The sequence below is a fragment of the Oncorhynchus keta genome, unplaced genomic scaffold (assembly GCF_023373465.1).
Source record: "Oncorhynchus keta strain PuntledgeMale-10-30-2019 unplaced genomic scaffold, Oket_V2 Un_scaffold_21901_pilon_pilon, whole genome shotgun sequence".
Lineage (NCBI taxonomy): Eukaryota > Metazoa > Chordata > Actinopteri > Salmoniformes > Salmonidae > Oncorhynchus > Oncorhynchus keta.
The window spans coordinates 261,465-267,140 of record NW_026290866.1 but is presented as its reverse complement, the minus strand read 5'-3'; the positions used below and the strand labels follow the sequence as shown (position 1 = coordinate 267,140).

At 43.8% G+C, this 5,676-nt stretch overlaps 1 long non-coding RNA gene across 2 annotated transcripts; it reads right to left on the bottom strand.

The window, feature by feature from the left end:
- Window positions 1–239: 239 nt before the first annotated feature.
- Window positions 240–1,218, bottom strand: LOC127928146 (uncharacterized). 2 transcript variants are annotated; one of them, XR_008130584.1, is made up of 3 exons: window positions 1,189–1,218; window positions 1,090–1,155; window positions 240–793 (listed from the first exon to the last, which is right to left on the bottom strand). It is a non-coding gene; the product is annotated as an uncharacterized LOC127928146 (long non-coding RNA). The 2 variants fall into 2 exon arrangements; XR_008130585.1 differs by having other exon boundaries at window positions 240–826; window positions 1,189–1,209.
- Window positions 1,219–5,676: the final 4,458 nt, after the last annotated feature.

Sequence of the window (5,676 nt, the reverse complement as noted above, 5' to 3'; positions counted from 1 at the left end):
AAAAAAAATTAAAGGACATTCAAAGACTTGTCCCGAAGCCACTCCTGCATTGTCTTGGCTGTGTGCTTAGGGTCGTTGTCCTGTTGGAAGGTGAACCTTCACCTCAAGAATCTCTCTGTACTTTGCTCCGTTCATCTTTCCCTCGATCCTGACTAGTCTCCCAGTCCCTGCCACTGAAAAACACCCACACAGCATTATGCTGAGGACCAAAAGGCTCCATAACAGCTTCTACCCCCAAGCCATAAGACTGCTGAACAGCTTCTACCCCCAAGCCATAAGACTGCTGAACAGCTTCTAACCCCAAGCCATAAGACTGCTGAACAGCTTCTACCCCCAAGCCATAAGACTGCTGAACAGCTTCTAACCCCAAGCCATCAGACTGCTGAACAGCTTCTAACCCCAAGCCATCAGACTGCTGAACAGCTTCTAACCCCAAGCCATCAGACTGCTGAACAGCTTCTAACCCCAAGCCATCAGACTGCTGAACAGCTTCTACCCCCAAGCCATAAGACTGCTGAACAGCTTCTACCCCCAAGCCATCAGACTGCTGAACAGCTTCTACCCCCAAGCCATCAGACTGCTGAACAGCTTCTACCTCCAAGCCATCAGACTGCTGAACAGCTTCTACCCCCAAGCCATCAGACTGCTGAACAGCTTCTACCCCCAAGCCATCAGACTGCTGAACAGCTTCTACCCCCAAGCCATCAGACTGCTGAACAGCTTCTACCCCCAAGCCATCAGACTGCTGAACAGCTTCTACCCCCAAGCCATCAGACTGCTGAACAGCTTCTACCTCCAAGCCATCAGACTGCTGAACAGCTTCTACCTCCAAGCCATCAGACTGCTGAACAGCTTCTACCCCAAAGCCATAAGACTGCTGAACAGCTTCTACCCCCAAGCCATAAGACTGCTGAACAGCTTCTACCCCCAAGCCATCAGACTGCTGAACAGCTTCTACCCCCAAGCCATCAGACTGCAGAACAGCTTCTATCTCCAAGCCATCAGACTGCTGAACAGCTTCTACCCCAAGCCATCAGACTGCTGAACAGCTTCTACCCCAAAGCCATAAGACTGCTGAACAGCTTCTACCCCCAAGCCATCAGACTGCTGAACAGCTTCTACCCCCAAGCCATCAGACTGCTGAACAGCTTCTACCTCCAAGCCATCAGACTGCTGAACAGCTTCTACCCCCAAGCCATCAGACTGCTGAACAGCTTCTACCTCCAAGCCATAAAACTGCTGAACAGCTTCTACCTCCAAGCTATAAAACTGCTGAACAGCTTCTACCCCCAAGCCATCAGACTGCTGAACAGCTTCTACCTCCAAGCCATAAAACTGCTGAACAGCTTCTACCTCCAAGCTATAAAACTGCTGAACAGCTTCTACCCCCAAGCCATCAGACTGCTGAACAGCTTCTCCCCCAAGCCATCAGACTGCTGAACAGCTTCTACCTCCAAGCCATAAAACTGCTGAACAGCTTCGACCTCCAAGCTATAAAACTGCTGAACAGCTTCTACCCCCAAGCCATCAGACTGCTGAACAGCTTCTACCTCCAAGCCATAAAACTGCTGAACAGCTTCTACCTCCAAGCTATAAAACTGCTGAACAGCTTCTACCCCCAAGCCATCAGACTGCTGAACAGCTTCTCCCCCAAGCCATCAGACTGCTGAACAGCTTCTACTTCCAAGACATCAGACTGCTGAACAGCTTCTACCTCCAAGACATCAGACTGCTGAACAGCTTCTACCTCCAAGACATCAGACTGCTGAACAATGAATCAAATGGCCACTGGACTATTTACATTGACACCCCCTCCGGCCGTTTGTTTTCTACACTGCTGACTCCTCACTGTTTATTATCTATGCATAGTCACTTCACCCCTACCTACATGTACACTGCTGTTACTCACTGTTTATTATCTATGTATAGTCACTTCACCCCTACCTACATGTACACTGCTGCTACTCACTGTTTATTATCTATGTATAGTCACTTCACCCTACCTACATCTACACTGCTGTTACTCACTGTTTATTATCTATGCATAGTCACTTCACCCCTACCTACATGTACACTGCTGCTACTCACTGTTTACATGCATAGTCACTTCACCCCTACCTACATGTACACTGCTGCTACTCACTGTTTATTATCTATGCATAGTCACTTCACCCCTACCTACATGTACACTGCTGCTACTCACTGTTTATTATCTATGCATAAAACTGTCACTTCACCCCTACCTCAGACACTGCTGAACTCACTGTTTCCCTATGCATAGTCACTTCACCCCAACCTACATGTACACTGCTGCTACTCACTGTTTATTATCTATGCATAGTCACTTCTGTTTATTATCTATCCATAGTCACTTCTACCTACATGTACACTGCTGCTACTCACTGTTTATTATCTATGTATAGTCACTTCACCCCTACCTACATGTACACTGCTGCTACTCACTGTTTATTATCTATGCATAGTCACTTCACCCCTACCTACATGTACACTGCTGCTACTCACTGTTTATTATCTATGCATAGTCACTTCACCCTACCTACATGTACACTGCTGCTACTCACTGTTTATTATCTACACTGCTGCTCTACTCACTGTTTATTATCTATGCATAGTCACTTCACCCCTACCTACACTGTTTATTATCTATGCATAGTCTGTACACTGCTGCTACTCACTGTTTATTATCTATGTATAGTCACTTCACCCCTACCTACATGTACACTGCTGTTACTCACTGTTTATTATCTATGCATAGTCACTTCACCCCTACCTACATGTACACTGCTGCTACTCACTGTTTATTATCTATGCATAGTCATACATGTACACTGCTGCTACTCACTGTTTATTATCTATGCATAGTCACTTCACCCCTACCTACATGTACACTGCTGCTACTCACTGTTTATTATCTATGCATACATGTACACTGCTGCCTCACTGTTTATTATCTATGCATAGTCACTTCACCCTACCTACATGTACACTGCTGCTACTCACTGTTTATTATCTATGCATAGTCACTTCACCCTACCTACATGTACACTGCTGTTACTCACTGTTTATTATCTATGCATAGTCACCTACATTACCTGCTACCTGTTTATTATCTATGTACTTCACCCCTACCTACATGTACACTGCTGCTACTCACTGTTTATTATCTATACATAGTCACTTCACCCCTACCTACATGTACACTGCTGTTACTCACTGTTTATTATCTATGCATAGTCACTTTACCCTACCTACATGTACACTGCTGCTACTCACTGTTTATTATCTATGCATAGTCACTTCACCCTACCTACATGTACACTGCTGCTACTCACTGTTTATTATCTATGCATAGTCACTTCACCCCTACCTACATGTACACTGCTGCTACTCACTGTTTATTATCTATGCATAGTCACTTCACCCTACCTACATGTACACTGCTGCTACTCACTGTTTATTATCTATGCATAGTCACTTCACCCCTACCTACATGTACACTGCTGTTACTCACTGTTTATTATCTATGCATAGTCACTTCACCCCTACCTACATGTACACTGCTGTTACTCACTGTTTATTATCTATGCATAGTCACTTCACCCCTACCTACATGTACACTGCTGCTACTCACTGTTTATTATCTATGCATAGTCACTTCACCCCTACCTACATGTACACTGCTGTTACTCACTGTTTATTATCTATGCATAGTCACTTCACCCTACCTACATGTACAAATGACCTCACTTAACCTGTACCCCCGCACTCTGACTCGGTACCCCCTGTATATAGCCTCGTTATTGTTATTTTATTGTGTTACTTTTCATTATTTTTTTACTTTAGTTTATTTGGTAAATATTTGCTTCTCTTCTTGGTTAAGGGCTTGTAAGTAAGTATTTCATGGTAAGGTTGTTGTGTTTCTCATGATCTGAGAGTCCTTTAGGTGCCTTTTGGCAAACTCCAAGCAGGCTGTCATGTGCCTTTTACTGTGGCTTCTGTCTGGCCACTCTACCATAAAAGCCTGATTGGAGTTTGATGCCTGATGGTTGTCTCCCATCTCCACAGAGGAAATGTGAGGGTTCTTGGTCACCCTGACAAAGGCCATTCTCCACCAATTGCTCGATTTCGCCGGTCGGCCAGCTTTAGAATAATGGAGGCCACTATGTTCTTGGGGACCTTCAATGCTACAGATATGTTTTGTACCCTTTCCCAAATCTGTGCCTCGACACAATCCTGTCTCGGAGCTCTACAGACAATTCACTCTTTTTTATTTTTATTTATTTTTTTACCTTTATTTAACCAGGCAAGTCAGTTAAGAACATATTCTTATTTTCAATGACGGCCTGGGAACAGTGGGTTAACTGCCTGTTCAGGGGCAGAAGGACAGATTTGTACCTTGTCAGCTCGGGGGTTTGAACTCGCAACCTTCCGGTTACTAGTCCAACGCTCTAACCACTAGGCTACGCTGCTAGGCTACTCTACCTCATGGCTTGGTTTTTGCTCTGACAATCACTGTCAGCTGTGGGACCTTATATAGACAGGTGTGTGCATTTTCAAATCATGTCCAATCAATTGAATTTACCACAGGTGGAGTCCAAGTTATAGAAACATCTCAAGGATGATTAATGGAAACAGCATGCATCTGAGCTCAATTTCGAGTCTCATAGCAAAGGATCTGAATACTTATGTAAATAAGGTATCAGTTTTTTATTTGTAATAAATGTGCACAAATATCTAAAAACCTGTTTTTATGGGCTATTGTGATGTCATTATGGGGTATTGTGATGTCATTATGGGGTATTGTGATGTCATTATGGGGTATTGTGTGTAGATCGATGAGGAAAAAATGATTCAATACTTTTTAGAATAAGACTAACGTAACAAAATGTGGGAAAAGTCAAGGGGTCTGAATACTTTCCCGATGCACTTTATGTCTATGGGATCTTAAAAGAATTGAGAGTTATGGGATCTTAAAATACTCTGGATATCGTTATTTCTCCAGCTGAGAGTTACAGTAGTAGATGACTCCCTTCCAATCAATACAATAAGATGGAAGCCCTGACGTTAGACAAATTATAAGTCTTAGTTTTACTGCCTTTAATTTCCCATCTCCTCATATCAAACATCATAACTATATCTTGCTAGCTGTGGTATTTAAGATATGAGAGGAGCTTTCTGGCCTCCTAAATGTTAATTAAATTATATAATTTGGATCGAGCCATGAAAAAAAGCCAACTGCAATTTCTATGATTAGGTTTAGCGGAAATGGAGTGTGATGCTGTGCTGGATTTTATTCATCTTGGCTTTGAAGAAGAACACTAAGTAGGTGGCGTACATCGTCTGTCCCAAATGGCAACCTATTCCCTATGTAGTGCACTACTTTTGGCCAGAGCCCATATTGTGCCCCAAATTGCACCCTATTCCGTAGGGATAGAACACCTTCCCTGGACCAAAACGTATAGTGATCTCTCTCTCTCTCTGTCTGCATCTCTCTCTTTCTGTCTGCATCTCTCTCTCTCTGTCTGCATCTCTCTCTCTCTGTCCGCATCTCTCTCTCCCTCCTTTCTGCATCTCTCTCTCTCTAAGCCTCTTCTTTCCTCTCCTCTTTCCTTCTCTCACTCTCCTCCCTTTCTCTCACTCTCCTCCCTTTCTCTC